Source organism: Staurois parvus, unplaced genomic scaffold (genome assembly GCF_062004578.1).
Source record: "Staurois parvus isolate SC_StPar_1 unplaced genomic scaffold, SC_StPar_1.0 ptg000685l, whole genome shotgun sequence".
NCBI classification, from domain to species: Eukaryota; Metazoa; Chordata; class Amphibia; order Anura; family Ranidae; genus Staurois; species Staurois parvus.
The window spans coordinates 67,244-94,676 of NW_028318481.1; the positions used below are offsets into that span (position 1 = coordinate 67,244).

A 27,433-nucleotide genomic window follows, 5' to 3' on the forward strand; every position below is an offset into this window, starting at 1 on the left:
GGCTCACAAGGTTTACATAAGGGGAATTCTGACTGCGTTTGGGGCAAAAAAGAAAAGAGAAAGGAGAGAGAAAATTAGTGGGCTTTTAAAGGAATTATTTGATTTTGAACAGATACATAAAAATAGAACAAAAAAGAATGCAGAAAGTAATAAAAAAGGAAGAATTAGAGACTTTGATGGAAGAGGAGAAGAGTTTTTATCAAGGTGTTAAGTGAGAGATATAGATGGGGAGATAGACCAGGAAAGTATTTGAGAGCCGAGGATAAAAAATATCAGGAATTATATAGAAAAAATAAAAAACCCCAAGGTAGAATTGGTCCACTCGACTAAAGATATTGCTAAGGCGTTTAAGGATTATTATATTACGTTGTATAATATTACTTCCCATGACTTTATAAATAAAGAAGAAATTGTGAAGGAAAAAAGGCCATTTAAACAATGCAGGTTTGCCAAAATTGAGCAAGGTGCAATTGAACTTCCTTGACTCAGAAATTACTCATGAAGAAATAAAATTGGCATTAAATAGCTCTAAGACAGGGAAAAGCCCAGGGCCAGATGGGTATACTGTAAGGTACTATAAAAAATATAATGAATTGTTGGTCCCTAAACTGAGGATATACCGTATTTTTTGCTCCATAAGACGCACTTTTTTGCCCCAAAAAAGGGGGGAAAATGTCAGTGCGTCTTATAGAGCGAATATAAAGCGGCCGGTCCGGTATTTCCGCATCCACCATGTCAGAATACCAAACTGGCCGCTCAGCTGTTCTCTGATGCAGAACCTTACCTGTTCCTCGGTCCAGCGCTGCATAGTCTTCCCGCGCCGGCATCTGTGACAGCCGGATGCCCACTGCGCATGCGCGAGAAGTGCTGCTCTTTGTGAATGGTCCGGCGTCTTGTGGGACACATGACAGGTCCCAGAAGACGCCGGGCCATTCACAAAGTGCAGAGCTTCTCGCGCATGCGCAGTGGGCACCCAGCTGTCACAGCCGGGTGCCCACAGTAAAGGGAGGACAACTCTGCGGAAGTGGGAGCAGGTACCCATTAAATTCAGGTACCCGTCAAATTCAGGTACCCGCTCCCCCTCCCTCCCTAAAGGTCCGCAGTCTCTGCTCATCCCCTGTACTGTGTCCGCAGTCTCTGCTCATCCCCTGTACTGTGTCCACAGTCTCTGCTCATCCCCTGTACTGTGTCCACAGTCTCTGCTCATCCCCTGTACTGTGTCCACAGTCTCTGGTCATCCCCTGTACTGTGTCCACAGTCTCTGGTCATCCCCTGTACTGTGTCCACAGTCTCTGGTCATCTCCTGTACTGTGTCCACAGTCTCTGGTCATCTCCTGTACTGTGTCTGCAGTCCATTGGTTCAGAATATTTTTTTTCTTGTTTTTCTCCTCTAAAACCTAGCTGCGTCTTATGGTCAGGTGCGTCTTATGGAGCGAAAAATATGGTATATTAATGCTTTGGGGGGAGAGATAGAAATGAGACAGGAATCCCTACAGGCACAAGTGGTGTTAATTCATAAAGAAGGAAAAGATGCTTCTCAATGCTTGAGCTATAGACCAATTTCTTTATTGAACACAGACACTAAGTTGTATGCAAAAGTCTTAGCTAATAGGTTGAAAGATTTGATGCCCAAATGGATACATGGGCACCAAGTGGGGTTTGTTCAAGGGAGGGAGAGAAGAGATAATGGGCTGAGATCCTTGTTGTTCATTCAGAAAAGTAAAAAAGGGAAAACTCCAGTAGTGGTGCTTTCAATAGATGCCGAAAAGGCATTTGATAGGGTTAACTGGGGTTTTATAATGGACACCCTGGAAGTTTTGGGAGTGGGTGTTAGAATGAGAGAGTGGATAGGAAAGTTATATAGGAGACCCTCTGCAGTTATCATGGTTAATGGGGAGTTGTCGAAGCCTTTTGGGATGTCAAATGGAACAAGACAGGGTTGCCCATTGTCCCCACTGTTGTACGTTTTGTCATTAGAATCTTTGTTGTCAACAATCAGGAAAAATGTAGATATAAAAGGGAATACAGATAGGAGATTTTGAACATAAAGTGGCTGCCTTTGCGGATGACTTGTTTTATGTGGGAAATCCCAGGATAACTCTCCCAAATTTAATGAAGACATTGAAGGAATATGGGGAGTTATCAAATTTAAAAATCAACCCAAATAAAACTGAGATACTAAATGTAAATTTATCAAATAGAGAAAAAGAAAAGATACAAAAGGAATTCCCCTTTTTATGGCAAGAAAGAGAATTAAAATATCTAGGAGTGAAACTGACTGCTTCATATAAAAATCTATATAAATCAAACTTAATTTCATTGTTAAATGAGATTAGGGAAGATTTACAGAAATTAAGTGGAGGAAACCCATCGTGGATGGGACGAATAAATTTGATAAAAATGGTAATTGTCCCCACAATCCTATATAAATTTGAAATGATCCCTATTAAACTTCCAGGAGGTATACTTTAAGACAATTAAAAAAAATAAGATATACCGTATTTTTCGCTCCATAAGACGCACTTTTTTCCCCCCCAAACAGGGGGGGGAAATGTCAGTGCGTCTTATGGAGCGAATATGGAGCGGCCGGTCCGGTATTTCCACCGCCACCGTGTCAGAATACTGGGCCGGCCGTTCAGCTCTGCAGTGTGACCTTACCTGTTCCTCTATCCAGCGGCGCGCCGTCTTCCCGTCTTCTGTAGTGTGCGTGACAGCCGGGTGCCAAATGCGCATGCGCACGAAGCGGTGCTCTTTGTGAATGGTAAGGCGGTACCTGGGACCCATGACAGATCCCAGAAGCCGCCGGACCAATCACAAAGCACAGCGCTTCTCGTTCATGCACACTGGGCATCCGGCTGTCCGCCGAGCGCCCACACTACAGAAGCAGGGAAGACAGCGCGCGGCAGGATAGAGGAACAGGTAAGATCAAAGAACAATTCCGCGGAAGTAAGAGCGGGTACCTGTCAAATTCAGGTACCCGCTCCCCCCCCTCCCCAAAGGTCAGCAGTCATATCCTGTGCTGTGTCCGCAGTCTTTGGTCATCTGAACTGTCCGCAGTCTCTGGTCATCTCCTGTTCTGTGTCCGCAGTCTCTGGTCATCTCCTGTTCTGTGTCCGCAGTCTCTGGTCATCTCCTGTTCTGTGTCCGCAGTCTCTGGTCATCTCCTGTTCTGTGTCCGCAGTCTCTGGTCATCTCCTGTTCTGTGTCCGCAGTCTCTGGTCATCTCCTGTTCTGTGTCCGCAGTCTCTGGTCATCTCCTGTTACTGTGTCCGCAGTCTCTGGTCATCTCCTGTTACTGTGTCCGCAGTCTCTGGTCATCTCCTGTTACTGTGTCCGCAGTCTCTGGTCATCTCCTGTTACTGTGTCCGCAGTCTCTGGTCATCTCCTGTTCTGTGTCCGCAGTCTCTGGTCATCCCCTGTACTGTGTCCGCAGTCTCTGGTCATCCCCTGTACTGTGTCCGCAGTCCCCGGTCATCTCCTGTACTGTGTCCGCAGTCCCCGGTCATCTCCTGTACTGTGTCCGCAGTCCCCGGTCATCTCCTGTACTGTGTCCGCAGTCCCCGGTCATCTCCTGTACTGTGTCCGCAGTCCCCGGTCATCTCCTGTACTGTGTCCGCAGTCCCCGGTCATCTCCTGTACTGTGTCCGCAGTCCCCGGTCATCTCCTGTACGGTGTCCGCAGTCCCCGGTCATCTCCTGTACGGTGTCCGCAGTCCCCGGTCATCTCCTGTACTGTGTCTGTAGTCCATTAGTTCAGAATTTTTTTTCCCTGTTTTCTGCCTCTAAAACCTAGGTGCGTCTTATGGTCAGGTGCGTTTTATAGAGCGAAAAATACGGTATATGGAGGAATAAAAAACCTAGATTATCGTATGAAATATTGAGCAGAAATAGAGAAGAAGGCGGTTTTGGGGTTCCGGATTTTAAGAGATATTATAAAGCAGTAATTTTAGCAAGAATATTTGATTGGACACAAATTGAAAAGGTAAAAATTGGGTTAGAAATGAAAATTCACTGAGTGGTAATAACTTAACTAAAATTATATGGATGCCAGCACGTTATAGAGATTTAGAAGACAGCACAAGTATGTTTACATTAAATGTTTTGAGAGTGTGGGATACAATGCACAAACAGATGAGGTGGGATTTTAATTCACTATTAATGCCTCTAAGGAATACAGAGTTTTTTCCTCCAGGTAGAGAGGAAATTACAGGAAAATGGTTTAAGAAGAAGGATGTTCAATTGAGAGATATAATGGTGGGAAGAGAACGGAGATCATTTAAGGATTTAAAAAAGGAAGAGGGAGAAATTTTCACAAGGTTAGATGAGTGGCGGTATTATCAATTGAAACACTTCGTTGGGAATCTTCCGAGGCCCTTGAGATCTAGAAAGGACTGGAATCCGTTTGAGAGGTTGTTGGAAATACGGGGAGATGGGAAACATGGCACTGCTAAAATATATAAGATTCTCACTGAATTAGACACAAACACAAAGCCAATGTATATAGCAAATTGGGAAAAAGATTTAGGGGTGGTGATTGAAGAGATTAAACAGAAAAAAATATATAGATTAATTCACGATAACGTTTGTATGCGGGAGGTGGAAATTAATTATAAGTGTTTGATAAGATGGTATATTACACTGAATGTAGAACATAAGATGAGCAAGGTGTTGACCATGGTGTTGGCGAGGGGTGTGGAGAGATAGGTACGATGTATCACATATGGTGGGAGTGCCCAAAAATTCAGATATTCTGGAAGAAAATAGTCAATCTAATTAGAATGATTACTGAAATTGATATTGGACTGGACCCTGAGATCTGTCTCTTCCATAGTTCAGAGCTATCAGTAAGTATAAAGAATCAGGTATACGGTATTATTTAAATGCAGCTAAGAGTTTGATACCCAAGTATTGGCGTAAAATAGAAGTGCCGAGGGAGGAGGATTGGATAGAGTGGATCAGATCTGTAGGATTGAGAACTTTTTTCATATACAGGACGACAAAATGGGGTCATATTACGTGAAGTGGAAAAAATGGGAAGTGTTTAAATTAAAGGTGAAATATATGAAGTTGTAAGGGTTATTAATAAGAATATTTTGTTTACTTTTGCAGGAGAATGTGGAGTAACACAGCATTGGTAGATGGAGGAGGGGTAGATGGAGGTAGGAGGGGGTGGGTGGGAGGATGAGGAGAGGAGGTGGGAGGGATTGGGGAACGGGATAGTTAGGGATAAAACAAATAATGTTATTGAATGTTTTTATTTTTCTCTTCTGAGAATGTGAATGTAATGGCTATTTATATGAAAAATGTAATAAATATTTAAATTAAAAAAATTAAAAAATAAACCTCTCTAACCGCAGGGGGGATTTTGACATGGTCCTCCTGCAGAAGGAGAAAGAATGGATATTCAGATGTCAAGAGACTTGACACTGAATTGAGCTTACAGGTGTTTCTGGAACCCTAATCTTCATGCCTTCTTTATCTTGGTATTGAGGAATCATTTTGACTTCATATTTTTTTTTATTGATTTTCAATTTGTAGGGATAACACTATTTCCAATATCTTCCATTTCTTATGGCAATATGATTCACTGGTGTAATATGAATGCCCGATTTAGTGTGGGTTATGTGACTGTATACAATTGGAACTGGTCCACTTACTGGTTATGTGCATTTGATATTTTAACATGCGATGTTTAAAGTGACAATAAAGCTGCGGTTGTTTTGTGGGCAAATTCAGGAAGTGACGTGCTAGTCTCTATATAAGTCCTTAACACTATGGCCGTGGCATCCTGAAGAAGCTCACGTGACTCGGTGGGAAAAACACGTTGACATCACAGCGCCGTGACGTCCACGCCCCAGGCACCTCCACGCAGCTTCTCCAACCAGCCGCACCGGACATGCACCTTGCAGTCACATGCAATCCACTTCCAATGAAGTCTGACTCCAACAGCATTGCACAGAAAGTCGGTATCTATCGATGTGAGGAATTGGTGAGCTAATTAGTGCTCAGGTGAGCTTTACACACCTGGTACCTCTCTTCTGTCTGTATGTAGGGAGTAGCTATGGCCATATATAGAGACTTTACTCATTTGCTTTTGAACTTCAGCCATTCAGGTTTGACCTCTATTGCTGCCAAGTGTGATAATTTCTTGGTATCTCTATAGCAATCATAGTGACACTTCGCATAATTGACTGCATGTGGGGGCCCTTCATTACAAGGTTTCATTTTCCAGCATTGGTTGAGGATAATTTCCAAAGATTGATGGACTTTCATTTAAACTCACAGCTATGTATGCGGATTCTGGTCATACCTCCCATACCAGCTTTTGAGGGGCCGGCATCCTTTACACAATCCAATTGCACAGGACATTATTCATCCAATCATCCAGCATTACTAAGGGCAGAACACATCCCCCATGTGTCATTTATTAGCTCTTTATTGAACGATTGCCAAACCTCCCCCCCGTCCATCCAAGTATAAATTCAGTACAGTCCAAGGGATAGCTGGCGAGGGGCAGGCTGACATTCCTTGCGCAAAGTACGCATTACGGTGCTAAGTACATGGCACTTTAAACACAGCACTTTAACTAAGGCAAATGCAAACATTAGTGCTCCACCTCAAATAGATTGCATGTGCTCTTCCCTCTTTCCATCTGCCTTCCTTTATTATTTCTCCTGTCTCCAGCATGCTCTTGCTAACTCTCTTTGTCGCTATAATGCCTGCTCTTCTCAAACTGTCAAATCTCTTGTTTACCCCTCCTCCCCACCACACAACCTGTACATATCTCCCTCACTTCTGCCCTCTCAACATCACTGCACTTATCTCCTGCTCTCTCTTGGTCCATAATAATGTCACCGCTACAAAAGCACTGCGGCACTTGCCCTCATATAAATCTCGCTCCCACCTCACCTCCCTCACCCTATTACTACTAACTTCTGGAGACATTACCCCAAACCCTGGTCCTCCACCATCAAACTCCAACCCACAGAAGCAGCAGCCTCCCCTCTCTAGCCGCAGTCGCAACCCTCACTCTCTCATCTCAATTCCCCTGCTTCCACGCACCAACCCCTCCCTCTTATGTGCCCTCTGGAATGCCCGCTCAGCCTCTAACAAACTCTCTACTATCAATGACCTCTTCCTCTCCCACTCCCTCAACCTTGCTATTACTGAAACCTGGCTCTGGGATTCCGACTCGGTCTCCTCAGCTGCACTCTCCTATGGCAGCCTCCTCTAGACTCACTCACCCAGACCCAGTGGACGAAAAGGAGGCGGAGTCGGACTTCTTTTCCCACAAAGCATGTTCCAGGTTCTTCCTGCCCCTCCGTCTCTGTCCGTCTGCTCTTTTGAAGTGCACTGTATTCGTCTCTTTTCTCCTGTTTGCCTGAGGATCGCAGTCATCTACCAGTCCCCGGGCCCAGTTTCACGCTTTCTCGATGACTTTTCAGCATGGCTACCGTACTCTCTCTCCTCTGAGGTGCCTGCTATCATCCTCGGTGACTTTAACATCCCAGTCAATGTTCACACCCCTGCCACCTCTCAACTACTCAACCTAACTTCCTCTTTTAACCTAACACAATGGTCACAATCCACCAACCACTCCAATGGCAATACCCTTGACCTTGTATTCACCCACCTATGCACTCCATGTAACCTCTCTAACACCCCTTTTCCTCTCTCTGATCACAACTTTATCAGCTTCACACTCCCCCTGCCTCCTACCTCCCATGCCTCCAACCAGCAAACCGTTACCTGTAGAAACCTCCATCACCTCAGCCCTGACCTTCTCCACTCCGCTACTGAGCGCCTCTATGAGGAAATTGCACCCCTGTCCTGCCCAGAGCTGGCCACATCTGCCTACAACGATCTATCATCCTCCCTGGATGCTCTTGCTCCTCTTTCTACATGCAGACCAGGCCTCGCCTGTCACAAACCTGGCAAACAGATGAGACCAGAAGTCTCAAGAGACGCAGCCGCACTCTTGAGGGAGCATGGCGTAAAACTAAATATCTTTAAGACTTTACCCTCTACAAATTCACTCTTCTCAAATACAACTCCAGCCTCCATGCTGCTAAGCAAACCTACTATAAACACTCTCATCAAGACCCTCTCATCCAATTCTCGTCAACTCTTCTCTACCCTTAATTCCTTATGCCACCCACCACTGCCTCCACCCACCAACTTACTTACTGCACAAGAGAGTCACTTCAAGAAGAAGATCGACACAATTTGTGATGAGATCTCCAGTATCAAGCTTCCTCCTCTAACCAACATACCAGGCCCAACACCAAACTCAACACTCTCCTCCTTTGACCCTGTTACCACCAAGGAAGTTACTGAAGTCCTTTCCAAGGCCCACTTCATCACCTGTCCCCTGGATCCTGTCCCCTCACGACTGTTGCAGCCTCCTTCCTGCTCTATCCTAAACTCTCTAACCCACATCTTCAACCTCTCACTCTCCACGGGCACCTTTCCCTTCACACTCAAAAATGCACTGGTTACCCCCCATTCTCAAACAGCTCTCGCTGGACCCCACCTGTTTGAATAACTTAAGACCCATCTCCCTGCTCCCGTTTGCCTCCAAGCTTCTCAAGCGCCTTGTTCACAACCGTATGAACTGCTACCTCACCGACAACAACCTTCTTGATCCCCGACAGTCTGGCTTCCGCCCACAACATTCCACAGAAACTGCCCTACTAAAACTCACTAATGACCTACTAAGTGCTAAAACCAATGGCCATTACTCCATACTCATACTCCTTGACCTTTCTGCTGCCTTCGACACAGTCGACCACCCACTCCTCCTCAGTAAACTCCTCTCCATCGGCCTCCGTGACTCTGCTCTCTCCTGGTTCTCCTCTTACCTTTCTCAGCGCACTTTGTGTCACATACAACTCCTCCTCCACTCCTCTTTCTGTTGGGGTACCCCAAGGTTCTGTTCTTGGGCCCCTCCTTTTCTCTCTCTCCATACCTCCTCCCTGGGCCAACTGATAACCTCCCATGGCTTCCAATACCACCTCTATGCTGATGACACCCAGATCTACCTCTCCACTCCCCAGCTCAAACCCTCAATCTCCTCGCGTATCACAAATCTACTGAGCGACCTATCAGCATGGATGTCACATCACTACCTTAAACTCAATCTTTCCAAAACCGAGCTTGTAATATTTCCTCCTCCTCGGTCCCCCACTCACGACTTTACCATTAAGATCAACAGCACAACCATTGGTCCTTCCACTCATGCCAAGGTGCTAGGTGTAATCCTAGACTCTGACTTCTCCTTTGGGCCCCACATCCACTCACTGGCTAAATCCTGCCGCCTCAACCTCTGGAACATTTCCAAAATCCGACCCTTCCTGACCAATGACACCACAAAACAACTTATCCACGCCTTGGTTATATCCCGCCTCAATTACTGCAACTCCCTCCTCACTGGTCTACCGTTACACAGGCTATCCCCCCTTCAGTCTATTGTGAATGGTGCTGCTAAACTCATACACATTACCAACCAATCAGCGACTGCTGCCCCTCTCTGCCAATCCCTTCACTGGCTTCCACTAACCCAATGTATAAAATTCAAAATATTGACCACAGCTTACAAAACCATCCACAACACTGTCCCTAGCTACATCGCCAACCTCATCCACAGATACCGCCCAAATTGCCCACTCCGCTCCTCCCATATCTTACTCTAGCTCCCTCATCACCTCCTCCCACACTCGCCTCCAGGACTTCTCCAGAGCCTCTCCCATCCTCTGGAACTCCCTACCACAGCATGTCCGGTCAGCCTCCACCCTGTCAGCCTTTAGGCGATCTTTGAAAACTCACTTCTTCAGGGAAGCCTACCCCACCTCCACCTAAGAACTGTACTTAAATCACCTCCATCAGATCATCCCCCACAGCTATCACCTTTTGTATCACCTCCCCCTTCCTTTAGATTGTAAGCTCCACGAGCAGGGCCAGCACATTCCTTCTGTACTGAAAATGTATTGTAATTGTACTGTCTCCCTTATATTGTAAAGCGCTGCGCAAACTGTTGGCGCTATATAAATCCTGTATAATAATAATTATTACTGACCATAACCATATAGTTTTTGGTCCTCATAGTCCTATCCCCCCATTAATGCCTGTTCTGGTGTGAGTGGTCAGTTTGCCCGGGCGGGTGTTTTTAAGTTATGACAATGTTGTAATTTGGGTTTTATACTGTGCATGGTGGAGGGGTAATTGTATTACATTTTGATATTTTTCAGTAAAACATATTTTAAATGGTTTCTCTGTTGGGACTTTTTTGTGGGTCCCTTAGGGTTCATCTACACAGGGCGTTTGAAAAACTTTTCTGAACGCTGGAAACTGACTGCTAGAAAACATAGGTTAAAAACGTCAGTTTAGCCACGTTTAGACCATTTTGTTCCTGCACACGAAACCTGGAACTGACTACACTGGTGTACTAGGTCCAATTGAATTAATGGAAAACGCTGTGCATGCATTTTTGTTGAAGAAAAAAAAAGGCACTGGACAGCATCTGGATATGGACCAGCCCAAAAACGCATCAAGGCATTTACATGCGTTTGAAATGCCAGTAAACTCTACTCCTGAACTTGATTTTTGTGTTTTCAAAAAAAATGCCTGTAACCTCAATTTCCTGTAAACAACTGTGTGTACATGGACACACAGGAAAACAAATGGAGAGTTCAGGGGCTGCTAAAAATAACCACAAAACTGCTCCTAAACTTCAGTTTAGCAGCTGCAGCGTACATGAGCCCTTACATATTCAGGTTGTTGATGCAAAGCCTTTTTTTTTTTTTAACACCAAAAAAAGCACAAAAAAAAAAAAAAAGTGCAGCACTACCTTAATAATCAATAACTTTCAATGGAGCAACCATCTAATGGATGGTAATTTCAAACAACTTAAATTTTACCACAATACCGGTCTCTGGGATATGTAACTTCACATAGAACACACAAAACTTAAAATAAGTACACTTTGCAGGGATGGTGGAAACCCCTCTTTATAGATATTTGCGATACAGATTAACGTCAAGTGCAATAATTGACATTGTAATAGTAACTAAAACATATCAAACTCAGTGTAAAACAAAAAAAAACCCAAGTGCAATAACGGTGGGATCCTCCCAACTAAAAAAGCTGCACTTAATTTGTATTGCAAATATCTGTGGAAGGGGTTTCAACCATCCCTGCAAAGTTTTATTTTTATGTCTAGAGCAGTGGACAGTATCACAGATGGACACAGATTTAACCCTACAGATGCTGGGGAGGGAGCCAAGTGGGAGGATCACAATTAACCCCATCAATGGCCAGGCACCTCAATGTTAGCAGCAGCCACTGCCTGAAGCTCACTGGTTATTTTACACCTAATCATTTCTCTGTCCGTGTAGGGAGTGGGAAGGTCCGTGTAGGGAGTGGGGTCTGTCAGTGGGGGCAGGGGTTAGTAGTTAGGGAATGAGGGTCTGTATGTGGCAGACAGGGGTCAGTAGAGAATGAGGGGTGTCGGTCTGCAGGGAGTGGGGGCGTCTGCCTGTGAGAGGCAGGAGTATCATGGGGGACAGAATACCTTGGGCTGCATTGTAATCAGAGGAGATATAGAGGGGATCCGGAATGCCACAGCCTGCATTACTATGTTGCTAGTAGGGGCTTCTTTAAGCTGTACCATAAGTATGCTTTGAAACAGGTTTATTTATTTTATTCCCTTTTATTGTTCCAGCAGGGCCATTATTCCAGTCAATTTGAAGATAGTTAAAATCCCCCACCAATATCACTGTTCCAGCTCTAAGTAAAAGGGAAAGTTTTCTATTTAAATTTAATATGTAAATCTAAGTTTCTAGAATAAGAAATATTCTTGCAAACATACTTGCATTCTGACTCAATTTGATTATAGGATTCTTATTACATAAAGACCGTGTTGGTCTATACCAAAACGCTAGGCCAGAGACAATATTAGGATAGTAACCCTATTGCTGTATAGGGCCCATAAAGGCCACATGCCAATGTATCTCCTTTCACTGGCTATCCAAAAGGAGATCCAAACAAAGTTCTAATCTGTATTACATATCTTGCAAAGGTGGGGCTTTGGCCGAAATTTCCGAACATGGATCAAGCCACTTTACAAAATTCTACAGGCCTATTTAAAATACACTGGGTAGTGCTTAGAACCCTTTTCTGTAGCTAGGGGGACCAGGCAAAGATAACTTTTGTCAACCCTCCTATTTGCACTGGCTGTAGATTCCTTGGTTCAATTGTTTTGTACTCAGGGTATGGAAGTGGCTGGTTTCCACCATAAACTATGTTTATCCCCTCTGATGATGTGCTGGAGCACGAAAGGCCTTAGGAGGAGACAGCAGAGCGGGACATCTTAGCCGCCCGGAGCCACGAGGAGGCCCGGCGGCCATATTACTTTTGGTCAGTCACACAAATTTTTTATCATTCACTGGTTCAGTGTTTTCTGCCCTGTTTTACTATTATTACTATTTTTGGAATAAATGTTCTTGATTTTACTTACTACACTATGAGGTGTTTTTTGGCTCCTATCTGGAGCTAACTAATTTTTAGGACATCTTACCTATTTTGGCCACCGGAGGGAGTTCCTCGCTCATTACTCACCTAGTCTAAAGAGGATCTCTGGATCTGGATGCTGTCCATTTTACCAAGATCGCCTGCTCCCGGATACCCACTGTACCCGCTTGATGAGTGATTTCCAGGGGTCATACTACATATGCGCTTTTATATAGCGCGTCCGGTGAGTGCGCAATTTTACCGTTTGATCCTGGGCTTACTAGCTTCTATGCAAGATCCTGCGTTTATTCGCCTGGACATTACTATTTATTTATCTGAAGTACTGCTCATTATTTCTGCTATACATCACAGTGTGTTTTAGATTATCTAAGACATATATGGGTTTACAGATCTTATGTCATATCTATTAGCGCCGCACTGTTTATATTTTCTGTGTATTTTTGAAGGTTTTGCTGTGATTGCCTTGGGTGCATTGGCTGCTGATGTGAAAGCGCTCACTTTCTTATTTTTCTTTTACTGGCTTAGAATAGCCTGGGAAGTGATGTCACCCATAGACTTACTATGAGGCTTTTGTTGTCGCCCGAGTCTCCTACACATGAAAACCGCCACAGAGCTCAGCCTTGGACCAGACCTGAGCGACTGCTGAAAAGGTAAGTATAGCGATTTTTCTTAAGAGGGCTAGATAGATTAGGCTTAGAATGTGGCTGAGAGTTACTTAGGTTTTGCCTTTACTTCCACTTTATTGTCCAAATGGTCCCCTTGTTTATCTCGAGGATGGGCAAAATAACACCAGTCAAGATGTCCCCACTACCAAAAATACTAAATATTTTTAGTGTTGCCTATTTCAGTCCCATCCCATTACCTACAGATTTTGCAACAGGCGTCTCATTATGCGTGGGGATCTGTTATACAGATATACTTACGTTGATGCATTCGAAACTGGACGGTAGCCTGGGGTTACCCAACCTCCAGAAATACCAATACTCAACCAGCTCAACTGGTTAAGTTCCACTCAGAACAGGAGATACCCCTGTAGGTAGGATAGCAGGCAACGGACTGTGACCCTCTCACTCTGGATAATTTTTTTTGGCTTAAAAAAGGAGAAGTACAGCCAAAGCTAGTTTAGCTTTACTACTCCTGTGGAACACAGAGTGCAGTTCATTTTGCACTCCTGTGACCAGCTTTCAGCAGGCTAAAGTTCGCTGTTGGCGGACGTCACTCAGCCGCTCCAGGCTGGGGAAGGATCACGACCGTATGGTTGGGATTCACCCAGGAGCCTGGACCAATACCTGGCTCAGCCTCCCAGTGCTGAGACAGCAGCTCCTGTCCCTGCCCAATCTATAACCCCATGCTCCAGTGAGCCTGGGGGAAAGGCAGAGAAGACGGCAGTGACTGATCGTCACCAATCTCTGATCAAAGTGGCAGGGAAAATTGAGCATTCAGCAGTGTCTGATCGCTCAGTTCTTAGCAGACAGGGAACAGATGCAACATTGATCTGATGCGGCACCCACCTAGGTAAGTATAATTTAAAGAATTTTAAAAAATCCCAAGTCTTTTTAATTCTCCCGACCGTAGAGCTATGACCAATCCAGTAACTCTAGAATCTCTCCCCCATGTGATAAATTGACAATGGCATGATATGTATGATTTATGTATACGAAATATGGCAATTAACACCTTTGTTTAGTATTACTGTAAACATTTTTAGAGCTCAGACCACATGACTGTTTGAACATGTGTGTGATTCTGACCCATGTGCCCCAGAGCAAATATCTAAATGAAATCAACATTTGGTGACCACCCAACTAAGAGGGCACCTTCCTACACAAAACGCTAGAGACTGATCTCTGAATCTCTTTGAAGGGGAAGGAGGATTGGACAGATATGTTCAACCAAATTAGCTTCACAAAACATGCTGGATGTAGAATGCAAGGTTCAAGAATTAATTTACAGAACGCAGGGGGTCAGCAGTATGTAATGTACTGTCCAGTGTGCTGTGGAGATTACACACAGTGATGCATCATGTTTCCCTTATACAGAGTATTTCTTGAGGTTTTAGCCACAGACTGGCTAAGTAGGGTAGTGCAGTGAAGGTGTGCAAAGCCTGCCAATGGTAAAGTAATCCCCTTTTCCAAGTATTGGTAAAGTACGGGTTCATGCTAATAAGATGCCTCAACTCTCCTGTTTAGCGTCCATTGATTGAAACCTATCTTTTAAACAGAGCCAATAGCAGCTTTGCATTGTGAGAGACAAAAGCGGCACCAGTTTACTCAATGCAACAAAAGATACTGTTGATGTTAGCAACACCATGACACTACCAACTAGGGGAAAGAAGAGCAATAACAGAAGATCTATAAACATTTCATTAGAATATAAAGCAAAAAGTAGTAATGAAGTGAGATAGGGGATGTAATTTTAATGTTTCTAATCAAACTTTGAAAAAAGGAAAAATGGGGGAGCCAATGGCTCTTGCAGCTGTCTCAGCCAAGGAGGAGGAAGAGTGCCCGGAGAGTGGATGCTCTCGTGCACATCGCTGGTCGCAATGGGGCTCAGGTAAGCATTATGGGGGCTGCAGCACACAGACGTTTTTTGTAACTTCATGCAAAGAATGCATGAAGGCAAAAAACCTGGAAACGTTACAGCCAATTCAACTAGTTCCCCAGCACAAGCAGACTGGATCACGTTCATGTATGTCATCCAGCCTGTTCCTGGATCGGTACATGCAGCATGCCGCTCCAGTAACTGGACACAGTCGATTACAATTATTGGTAACCAGGTATCATTGCTAAGATTGGTTATAGCATTCACGATTACAATGCAAACAAAACCATTCTTGATTGCTTGCTTAGTGTTGTGAAGCTGTGATTGATTCACAGCTATCACATTGGTTCCCTTGCTACCTGTACCATGGGATTAGCTGTAGCCAATTACAGCATGTCAACATTAACTAAGCTGTCATGAATGTCAACCCATTCATGACAGCTAAAGCTACAGCTTACAAAAGTTAACTTCACAGTTTAAAAAAATCCTCATCACCTCTCAGAGTAATACAATACCACTATGGTAACTATCTTCTGTTCATCGAACCGAACAGAAAAAGTTAAAAAGTTTGCAGCTAGGTCTTTTTTTCACCTGACCAGATGTGGGAGATATAAGCAGATGCAGGTTTGGTTACATCAACCGCTCATGAGTCCTTTTTTATCTGCATTACAAGATGGAAGAGAGAGAAAACAAAACCCATAAAGGACATTCCGTATTAGTTATTTGATGACTTTCAACAGATGATAAATCTGGCGGCCATGTGAAAGGGTCCTTAGACAATGTATAAATTTAGATTTTATAAACATTTCCAGAAAGTTTCTAGTCCTCTATGGGGTTTTTTTTAAATAGCCAGCTGAAAATTTCTATGCATAAAACTGTACAGAACTGAACTGTATTGTGCATATCTGTATCTGGTCAAAAACCAAATTAGATACAAATTTAAGGATAGGCTTACACCTGGGACAGACTGATCTTCCAGGCACTGCCCGAGGACCCGTGGCAGTTAGCCCCTGGAGGTGCCCACAGCTTACCATGCAGAAAAGAGGACGTTAAAGCCAGGAGGAGGCAGTGAACAATGGTATTCCTACCAGCGGTTGATGCAGCGCTGGGAGAGGGCTCAGGTACCAGCGAGGATGAGAGAGGGATGGTGGAGCCATGGGGAGGAAAAAAGCAGCAGCTGCTCTGGCCACTTCTCCTGGAGAGTTCAGCGGAGGGGCAGGGCCAAAGACCACATCCGTGCCATGGGCAGAGGACATCAAGTCACTGAGTGCTGAACTTAACTGGAAGCGGCAGAAAGTGCACTGCACAGCAGACATCACTCTGAGCAACCTGCATTATGGGCAGCAGGTCAGTGACATTGATTGCCAGCCCAACAGCTAGTAGTATCACTCCGCCAGCAATTCTGAGTGTTCCTGCCCAGTGAGCATGCACCAGGTGCTATTCCCAATATCTAATAATCCCCTGATCTCTATACACCAAGTGTCACTCAGTGTACAGATAGATAGATAGATAGATATGCAGTAGTACTCAGTGTACAGATATCAGGGTCATCTCTACACCGAGTGCTATTCACTATATGCAGCACTGATATCTGTACACTGCCACTCGGTAGGCGTGGCTTGAGTTTGGGCAGGGACACCATGATCTCCTACTGCCGGGGGCCCCATGAATTGTCAGTCCGCCCCTGACTTACACTGGACTGGCAGGCCTCTCACCCCACAATATTATAGGAGCCAGGCAGAAAACAGTCAGCTGAAAAGCAGCTGTATCTGCTATTCAGTTATATTAACAGCCGACATAGCCTGCTTTCAAAATACAATAGGCATAGAATGAAATTTTTCCTTGCAAATAGTTAATTAAGAAGTCCATGAGGTAGCCTACACCTTGATAGACCAAAAAGCAGAATGTAATATATTGTAGCCTACCAATCTTTAGATTCCTCCATTCACCTTGCTTGTATGGATGATGAAATCTGCTCGCTAATCTATTAGCCTAAAAAGAAACAAAAAACGCAGCCAATGCAGGTAAGGACTGGCAAGAAGCAACATGTTGCATCTTGTCTTGGGAATAGATATGCTTTAGAGCCCATTTATTCTGCAATTCACTGTGCACATAAACAATATAACACCCAGCTTTTGGTAACCTAAAATATGATATTGCATCTAGTAAAGTGATAACATGTAAAAATGTTAAACTGTGCCACCTGTGAAATAGTGACAAACTACCATACATAAAATTGTCCATAGGTGACACTTTAAAAGCCTTTTCAGGTTATTAGTTTAGAATTAAAAGTGAGCTATGACACTAGTCATTCCTCTCACTCCAGAATTTTCTGCAATACCTCACGTGTGGTGTAACCACTATTTACATAGGTGTGCCAGACCTGACTTGCGTGTCTGCTTTTGCCTGCAAGCACGCAGGGGTACTTTTATTTAATTTAACACTTTTTTCATTAAACTTTAATGCTATCATAAGGGGTGAACAACCCCCTTGTGATAGCTTTGGGCAGTGACAGGTACTCTGAGACATCAGGGATCTATTAGACTACTGATATCTCCCCTGCCCTTCAAAACAACTGATCAATCGCAGATCGTGCTTGATCAGATGCTTCCCTAACTGTAGCGGCCAGGGAGCGATGGCGCAGAAACAGGAAGTGACAAAATCCTTGTTGCTTTGAGCTTCATTAGTCAGAGGACCACTGGTACAGACCTCTTAAAGATGGGACCAAGCTAGTGCAGCTGTGAGCATAACTTAACCTCTAATCTACCATGCAGTTTATAAACTTAACTTAGTAGGCGAGTAAAGCTCTAATAAACCCGAAAACAAAAAAGTTTATTAAATTGTAACTTACCAATTCTTAGATGTGGTGGCTGTTTTAGTTTTCTAAGTTTGAATGGGTGAGCGGTTATGAAATTCCTGCAAATGTGCACGGGAGCCATGGCACAATACTCTGAAGGCATGACATGCCATCCCTTCAGAATGCAGTGCGCAAGCACCTGTGACTTAACCGGCTGCAGAAGTAGTGGATATCTCCTAAACGGTGTGCGTTTGGGAGATATTCCTTGTACCTACAGGTAAACTTTACTATAGGTACAAGTGGGCAAGCAGTGTTTACTGTTGTTTTAAGACTAAATGTGGCACTGACCAGGTCATCCGAGGAAAAAAAAAAAAAGCCTAAAAAAGAAAAACTAATGCAGCCACCACATTTAAGCATTTCAATACCGTGCAATTTTACACCTTCCTGCCCGGGCCATTTTTCACATTTCAGCGCTCTCACACTTTGAATGACAATTGCGCAGTCATACAACATTGTACCCAAACTAAAATTTTATCATTTTCTTCACACAACTAGAGCTTTCTTTTGGTGGTATTTAATCACCGCTGGGGTTTTTATTTTTTGCTAAAATTAACAAAAAAAGACAAAACATTTTGGAAAAAAAACACGTTTTTCTTTGTTTCTGTTATAAAAGTTTACAAATAAATAATTGTTCTTCATAAATTTAGGCCGAGATGTATTCTGCTACATGTCTTTGGTGAAAATAACCCAAATTAGGATGTATTTTTTAGTTTGTAGGAAAGTTATAGAGTTCACAAACTATGGGATAGATCTGAATATTGATCAATCCTGAAGTACTGACAGCCAATCTAATTTCTTGAGGCCCAAGAATGTCAGAATAGTACAGATATCCCCAAATGACCCCTTTTTGCAGAGTAGACAGTCTGACGTACTTCATAAGAGGCATGGCGAGTTTTTTGAAGTTGTATTTTTTTGGTCATAATTTTTCGGAAAATTAAAAAAAAAATTTTCACAATTTTTTTTTTTTACATACTGTCACCAGTGCAGTACAGCGTCATCATATAACTGGCATGGCGGTGAACAGGGACACTGACTGGTGACAGTATGAAAAAAGATATATATTTTTTTTTTATTATTATTTTTAATTTTTTATTACTTTTTTTTTTTTTTTTTCATATTTTACTATGACCAAAGTAGTACAATGTTACCATAGTAACATTGTACTACTTTGGGGAAGTGATCAGTATTTTTTTTTTTCTTCTACACAATTTGCTTATAGCAAAGAATTACTTTGCTATAAGCAAGCATTTACCTGAATGAAATCGGATTCATTCGGGTTTTTTTTTTTTTTTGTTTTTTTTTTGTGCTTAGCTGTGATTTGGTCACAGCTAATCACATGACATGTGCATGTGATTAGCTGTGACCATTCAGCTAGGCACTAGTATACAATGGATGGCATGAATGAAGCCATCCATTGTATACAACTGTCATGTGACCTGCTGTGATTGGTCACAGCAGGTCACATGGTACCAGCAACGGGGGCCGGTACTCAGATCTGTCATCGGCCGTGTCCGAGGTACACGGCCGGTGACAGATCACGCCGCTGCACGGCTCTGCATTAGCGCAAACTGCGCATGTGCGGGAGCACGCCAAATGGCGTGCACCCGGAATGCCGAAGCACTTTTGAAGCCGCCAAACGGCCATTTGCGGGGCGGCTAATGGTTAATGGTTAGTAAGCTGCAATTTATTATACGTGTGCTTTTGGGTTTAATACTGCTTTAACAAAACAATCTGAATATATACAGTGAAGGAAATAAGTATTTGATCCCCTGCTGATTTTGAATGTTTTCCCACTACATAAAAATGATCAGTCTAAAAATCGAATGGTAGGTGTATTGTAACACAGAGGCAGAATAGCAACAAAAAATTTCAAAAGAAATGTATGTCTAACAAATGATGCCCTTATTTGCATGTTCATGAGGGAAATAAGTATTTGATCCCCTATCATTCAGCAGGATTTCTGGCTACCAGGTGTCTTTCAATCAGGTAACAAGCTGAGATTAGAAGCAGTCTCTTAAAAGTAGTGCTGCTAATCTCATTTTTTTACCTGTATAAAAGACCTGTCCACAGGAGCAATCAAACAATCAGATTCCAAACTCTCCACCATTTCAAAGACCAAAGAGCTGTCCAAGGATGTCAGGGATAAGATTGTAGACCTACACAAGGCTTGACTGGGCTACCAAACTATCCCCAAGAAGCTTGATGAGAAGACGACAACTGATGGTGCAATCATTTGCAAATGAAAGAAACACAAAACAACTGTCAGTTTCCCTAGGTCTGGTGCACCATGCAAGATCTCACCTCGTGGAGTGGCAATGATCATGAGAACAGTGAGGAATCATCCCAGAACTACATGTGAGGATCTTGTCAATGATCTCCACGCAGCTGGGACCACAGTCACCAAGAAAACAATTGGTAACGCACTACGCTGACAAGGATTGCCATTGAACATCTGAATGATGCAGAGGAGGACTGATCGAAAGTGTTGTGGTCAGATGAGACCAAAATCGAGCTCTTTGGAATCAACTCAACTCGCCGTGTTTGGAGGAGGAGGAATGCTGCCTATGACCCCAAGAACACCATCCCAACTGTCAAACATGGTGGTGGAAACATTCTGCTTTGGGGGTGTTTTTCTGCTAAGGGGACAGGACAACTGTACCGCATCAAAGGGACGATGGACGGGGCAATGTACCGTCAATTCTTGGGTGAGAACCATCCTCCCTCAGCCACGGCATTGAAAGTGGGTCGTGGATGGGTGTTCCAGCATGACAATGACCCAAAAACAAACGGCCAAGGCAAAAAAGGAGTGGCTCAAGAAGAAGCACATTAAGGTCCTGGAGTGGCCTAGCCAGTCTCCAGACCTTAATTCGATTGAAAATCTGTTGAAATCTGTTGCAGGAGCTGAAAGTTCGATTTGCCAAACGTCAGCCACCAAACCTTAATGACTTGGAGAGGATCTGCCAAGAGGACAAGAGGAGTGGGCCAAAATCCCTCCTGAGATGTGTGCAAACCTGGTGGCCAACTACAGGAAATGTCTGACTTCTGTGATTGCCAACAAGGAATTTCCCAATAAGTACTAAGCCATGTTTTGTGAAGGGGATCAAATACTTATTTCCCTCATGAACATGCAAATCAGTGCATAATTTGTTAGACATGCATTTCTTTTGAATTTTGTGTTGCTATTCTGTCTCAGTGTTACAATACACCTACCAATCGATTTTTAGACTGATCATTTCTATGTGAATGGGCAAACATTCAAAATCAGTAGGGGATCAAATACTTATTTCCTTCACTGTAAGCTAATTGGTTGCCATGCACAGCTGATCCAGATTCCATTGGCTATCTTGTACCCTGGAAGGAAAGATGAAAAAGTCAAGCTCTAAAAAAATACAAAAAAAAAAAACACACACACACTTTTTGGAAAGGACTCAATGCCATGTTAACACACCCTAGGCAAAATTATGGACACACCAGGTAAAAGAACCTAACAGTGTTGGACCGCCTTTGGCATCCAAGATGGCCTGAATTCTGCTGGGAATTGTCAAATACAAGTCTTGGATGGTGAATAATGGAATCTGATAATATTCTTCATGCAAAAATCAGTTCAGTTCTAGGAGAGATGCCAGAGGCGGGAGACGAACCCAAACTTTGTTCTCCAAAATTGAGCATAGTGGGTTATTGATAGAGATCCAGCGACTGTTGCAACCCAGGGAAGATGCAAGATTTGTCTGCATGCTCATCAAACCATGATTTGGCAACACCAGTTGTGTGAATATCGTCTTGGTAAATGGCTCTGTCTTTGGGAATCAATGTCTGCACCATGAGGTGCACATGGTCGGCCAAAACGTGTAAATAGTTGCAGGCAGTGTACCTTTCAAGGTTATGGGGCCTGCAGAATACCAAGATGTCCAAACCATGATTGTGCAACTACCATGCCACAAGATAGTCCTGGTCAAAAGCTGGTCATGTGTAAACACATCTGGAATTAGAAACACAGCTTGATTCATCGGACCATATTACAGTCGTCCATTGATCGATAGACCACGATTTATGGGTGTTGCACCACTCTCCTCTTCTGAGCATTAATATCAGTCACTAGTGGTTTCCAGCTCGCCGGTGAATGTTTTGCTTATGGAGTTCTCTACGCACAGTTTTTGTAGGCACAGGCTTTGGAAGAATGAGATTGAGCTATATGGTCCCTTTTACAGCAGCGGTTTTCTTATTCCAGGTTGCAATCCTGCACAATGTCCTTTAGTCTCTTTCGGTCAGCTGACCATGTCAACCGCGCTTCTGCTTATCAGACAACGCTTTCCCAGAAACTGTATAAGCCATCATAACCTTTGACATTGTACCTCGCAACACAGCAAATATATTGGTAACTTGAGTGGTAGAGGCAGCAGCTGAGCGGGCACCAACAATTTGCCCTCTTTGAAGCTCAGTAAGCTCTGACACCACTCAGTATTACTAACAGCATACCCAGTGAATGACGAAAGTGTGACTTCCCACCTGTTAGGTGTCTCATCACACAGCATAAGCAAAAAATGTTACATCACTTCTGCTTTCAACTTCAAACATGTTGCTTTCACACCTGCAAACTGTAGCATTTCCATTTTTTTTGGTCTAATCCCTGTATTAGCAGCTTTGGAATGACGCAGACAAACTTCAAATGATTCTCTACAAAAGGCCAGGATCGATCTTCTGGTCTGTCTACATAACCTCATTTGAACAAAAAAAATCAAAAGCACAATTGGCCAGCTACAGCACAAGCTAGCAATGTGCTGGTGATTCTCAAGCCGCCGGCTGGGAAGAGAGGCGTCAGCAGTGCTCAGCATCCATTGTGGATGCTCTGCGGCAGATTGGTGTGGGAGGCCGGCCCCTCCTCTCGGCGGCTACCCACTGAGGAGTGCCGAGGACTGCAGCCTATGGAAATGGCCGCGCGTCCCCTCACACAAGCCGGGACCAGCATTCCCCCTCCATATCTATGGCCCTCTTTCCGTCACTAGTCACAGGCAGCAGGCGGTGACTAATCCCAGAAAGAAAATACAAGGGCGGAGAAGATGCCTCACTGAAGATGGAGGAAAACAATTAGGCTTTGGTTTCCTGTGGCCCTCCGCTCCACAAATTTCAGCAGCTTAGACGGCCAGGGCCTGCTGAGGATTGCGGTTCTTCAGCAACTGCCAGGTCCAAAAGCCATTTTCTAGGTATTCAGTATTATAATACTCTGTCTACACAGCACAACCAAATACGAGACATAGAAGCACAACGTATTCAAACAGGCAGCGCTGACCACAAGCAGACTTCACTTACCATGAGCTCGATTGTTTTATCCTCTATCACTGAGTCCGGCTCCATGATTGCCAGTACCGAACCCAATAGCTCTCCCCTTCCCCCCACCCCGACTAACGCAGCAATAGCAGGCGGAAGCCAGACGCCAGCGACAGGGGGGCACGTTCTCTCAACAGAAACGTAATGACGAAGGCGATCACATGACCGCTATGGCGAGGTGAGGTATTGCAGCTGGAAGGATAGTTTGAGCCACAGGAAAATGGCTGCGCGCGAAAAGCCACACCGAACAGTTCATTGTGTTTGGCCGAACCACGGTGCCTGAAAAGTGTCCATTGCCTGTGAGGAACAAAATACACCGAGAGGGTGTACTACCCAACGCTGCTTGTTGTTCAACAGGCTTTTGAGGTTGAATACAATTGTCACAGCGCCACCTGCTGTTCAGTGGTTATGGAAGAACATGGTTATATCTGCAGTAGAGAAAGTGCATCACATCAGGGGTGTCAAACTCCATTTCATCGCAGGCCGTATCAGCATTATGATTGCCGTCAAAGGGACGGTTGTATCTTAAGACTAGCTGTCCAGAGCACCCCTCCCCCATTACATCAGATGTCAAGAATCCCACAGTCTCCCTAATATCACCGTGCACCCCCTTTGGGGGTAGAGCTGGAAAGCAGAAAGTGCATGGTCTGGAGGCGGACCAGAGGAGGAGTGGAGTCAGTTACTAGAGTCTGCTGAATGCTGAGACCATGGGAGGCAGAGATGAGGGGGCTCTGCAGCTGCACTGAGAGGTGCAGGATTTGGCAGAGGAGGTCTATTCTCTCTCCTGCAGACTGCTGAGACAAGGGGGTACCTGCAGGAGAGGTGCAAGGGCCACATGAAATGGCCTGGAGGGCCGGATTTCCCCCACGGCCTTGTGTTTGCAACCTGTGAATCAAGTGTGTTTACTGCAGAACTCCGGTCAATTTTTTTTTAACCATGCAGTGGGGCCGTGCCCCCTGTGGCCAGATGAGCTGCTCATTTTTTCTAGGGGTGAAGAAAAAGCTCATGCACACCTGACCCTGCAGATAACTGCTCTCCCCCCACGGTCCAGCGGTAGACTGTTCCTGTCCAGGGCTGTCTTTAAAATTGATTGGACCCTGGGCAAACATTTTTCTGGGTCCCCCCCCCCTTCCCGTGCAAGAGAGGGAAGGGGGTTAGACAGAGGCCAGTAGACCTGTCCCTGGCTGCAGTCCCTCCTGTGCCCCCCTGTCCCAGTTCCTGTCTGGGTAGGTGTGTCGTGTGTGATGCCCGGTACCTTACATGCCAGCAGTAGACCTATAGATGGACTGTCCTGGGTAGAGGTACCTGGTTGCTTGTGCCACCTGCCAGTCCTCCTTGCTGAGCAAGAGGAAGTTGGAGAAGAAGTCCAGGCTTTGGGAGGTGCCGGGGATACTGCGCACACTGCTGCTCACCTCTTCGGCAGTCAGGGAGGTAGTGGAGTATCTTCTACCTTCTGGGCTCTTGGTGCTAGCTGCCCACCTTCCCTGTGGCCTCCATTTCTGGGGCCGCCCACTCACTCTGTACGCATGATATGCGGAGCACTTTCAGCCTGCCTGCACCCTGAGGACGCCACTGTCAGTACTGGATTTAGATCTACGGGTTCCGCGGTCTATGCTGCCCTGTTCCCACCACCTCCGGACGGGGACTCTCCATGACAAGGGGCAGCTGCTTTGGGCCCCACAACAACGACTGGGCCTGGGGCAAATTCCCCCTTTTATGACAAAAATGATGTAGCACTGCTATCTAAAAACACATATATACAATATTAAAACAATAAGCAAATCTTTCTTATTAAATTACATATTCCTGTGAGCAAATAAAGTGCTTAAATGAATGAGTCCATAAGATTAAAGTGCCAATCAATAAATTGCTTGAATAAATCAGTCCATATACAGTGGGGCAAAAAAGTATTTATTCAGCCACCAATTCTGCAAGTTCTCCCACTTAAAAAGATGAGAGAGGCCTGTAATTGGCATCATAGGTAGACCTCAACTATGAGAGACAAAATGAGAAAAAAAATCCAGACAATCACATTGGCTGATTTGGAAAGAATTTATTTGCAAATTATGGTGGAAAATAAGTATTTGGTCACCTACAAACAAGCAAGATTTCTGACTCTCACAGACCTGTACCTTCTTCTTTAAGAGGCTCCTCTGTCCTGCACTCATTACCTGTATCAATGGCACCTGTTTGAACTTGTTATCAGTATAAAAGACACCTGTCCACAACCTCAAACAGTCACACTCCAAACTCCACTATGGTGAAGACCAAAGAGCTGTCAAAGGACACCAGAAACAAAATTGTAGCCCTGCACCAGGCTGGGAAGACTGAATCTGCAATAGGCAAGCAGCTTGGTGTGAACAAATAAACTGTAGGAGCAATAATTAGAAAATGAAAGACATAAAAGACCACTGATAATCTCCCTCGATCTGGGGCTCCATGCAAGATCTCACCCCGTGGGGTCAAAATGATCACAAGAACGGTGAGCAAAAATCCCAGGACCGCACGGGGGGACCTAGTGAATGACCTGCAGAAAGCTGGGAAATGGAGTTTTTAAGTGGGAGAACTTGCACAATTGGTGGCTGACTAAATACTTTTTTGCCCCACTGTATCATATATGTGACCAACACCAATGGTTCTAAAAGTGCCCGTGCTTAAAATCTACTTCATGCAATTTTGTGCAACCTTAATGCTGTCAGAACTATCACGTCCAATTTTCTTTAATAGCGTATATACAAAATATCTCCCTTCTCTCTCCACTCCTTATAGACACTCCATATCCTTCTCCTTTTGAATCAATGCTCAGATGTATTAGAAGCGCCCCTTCTACCTTAGATAAGCCACATCATCTCGTTCATGGATGAAAAAAAATGCCTCATATAGTGCATTAAACGTTTTAAATGATTCATATTTAAAATTTTGCACTCACATAAATCAGGATAAAAAACTTTTATGCTTTAGCCATGTGCTTCCCAAGTCTATTCTGACACTTCTCACAAGTGTAAAAGAAAACCCAGATTTTTTAAAAATTGTTATGCTTTAAAATTGCGTATGTTCATAGAGCGTCTCCAAACTACAGTACATAATATGTCCATAAGGGGCACTTTAAAAGTCTTAACAGGTTACCAGGAGATTTGGTGATAGAATTATTTCTCTCGTTATAACGTTCACAGTGATACCTCACATATGTGATGTGAACACCATTTACATATGTGTGCACAACCTACGTATGCATTTGCCTTTCCGTGCTAGCATGGGGGGGGAGGGGGGGGGGGCAGGGCACTTAAAATTTTGTTATTTATTACTTTCTTATTTTTACACTGTCATTTTAAATTAATTTTTTGATCACTTTTATTGCTAACACAAGGAATGTAAACATCCCTTATAATAGCAATAAGCAAGGACAAGTACTCTATACTGAGAGACCTGGGGTGCGATTTCGCAAGCCAAAAATGGCTTTGTTTACATCCACGTGTATAAAGAAACCCTGCACGTGGGTGTAAAAAAAAACTATAAAACACAATAGTTAGCACCAAGAGTTATGATACCAACCCCAAATATTGTAGAAAATGTGCAGTGCTATGAATGATAAATCAATTCTATAGAAACATATATATATATATATATATATATATATATATATATATAAAATAAGGTATCTCTTACACCTCTGACTCAGGGCTTCTAATAGTGTGAACAGAAGGCGCAAGAGTACAGAGTGGCATGAGTGCCTATAAGTCTTGCTAGTAGCAGAGCAGGTGCCCACGCCAGGCAGGAGAAGTCGTCAGTGATCTTCATTTAAGTAGATGAGCTGGTAGACAGTTGATGGGCAGCAGACTGGTACTGAGGACAGCAGGCAGGCAAGGCATTCACTGGTAGCAGACTGTAGAACAGCAGACACAGCAGGATGGTAGGTAGATCTTGGTGACTGCAGGAAGAATAGCAGCATCAGGCAGGCTGGGTCATACACTGGCAGGGCAGATCAGGTTCAGTGACACAATGTGGTCAAGGTACAAGCTGGGCAGGAGCAGATCAGTGGTACAGTAGCAGATGGAGCAGGCAGAAGACAAGCCGAGATCAATGCAGGCAGAGTTCATGGAGTATTCAGAATCACATGATCTCAGGATACACAGAAGGCTGAAGTAAAAGTTGCACTGATCCTGAGCACTGGCACAGTTTAAAT

The 27,433-nt window shown here is 44.1% G+C and overlaps 1 long non-coding RNA gene across 1 annotated transcript in view; it reads right to left on the bottom strand.

Annotated features, from left to right (window-relative positions):
- The window catches only part of LOC149447468 (uncharacterized), a 90,693-nt gene extending 67,186 nt beyond the window's left edge, over positions 1 to 23,507 (bottom strand). The window contains exon 1 of the long non-coding RNA XR_016305875.1: positions 23,233 to 23,507. This is a non-coding gene — a long non-coding RNA (uncharacterized LOC149447468). The remainder of the gene's footprint in view (positions 1 to 23,232) is intronic.
- Positions 23,508 to 27,433: the final 3,926 nt, after the last annotated feature.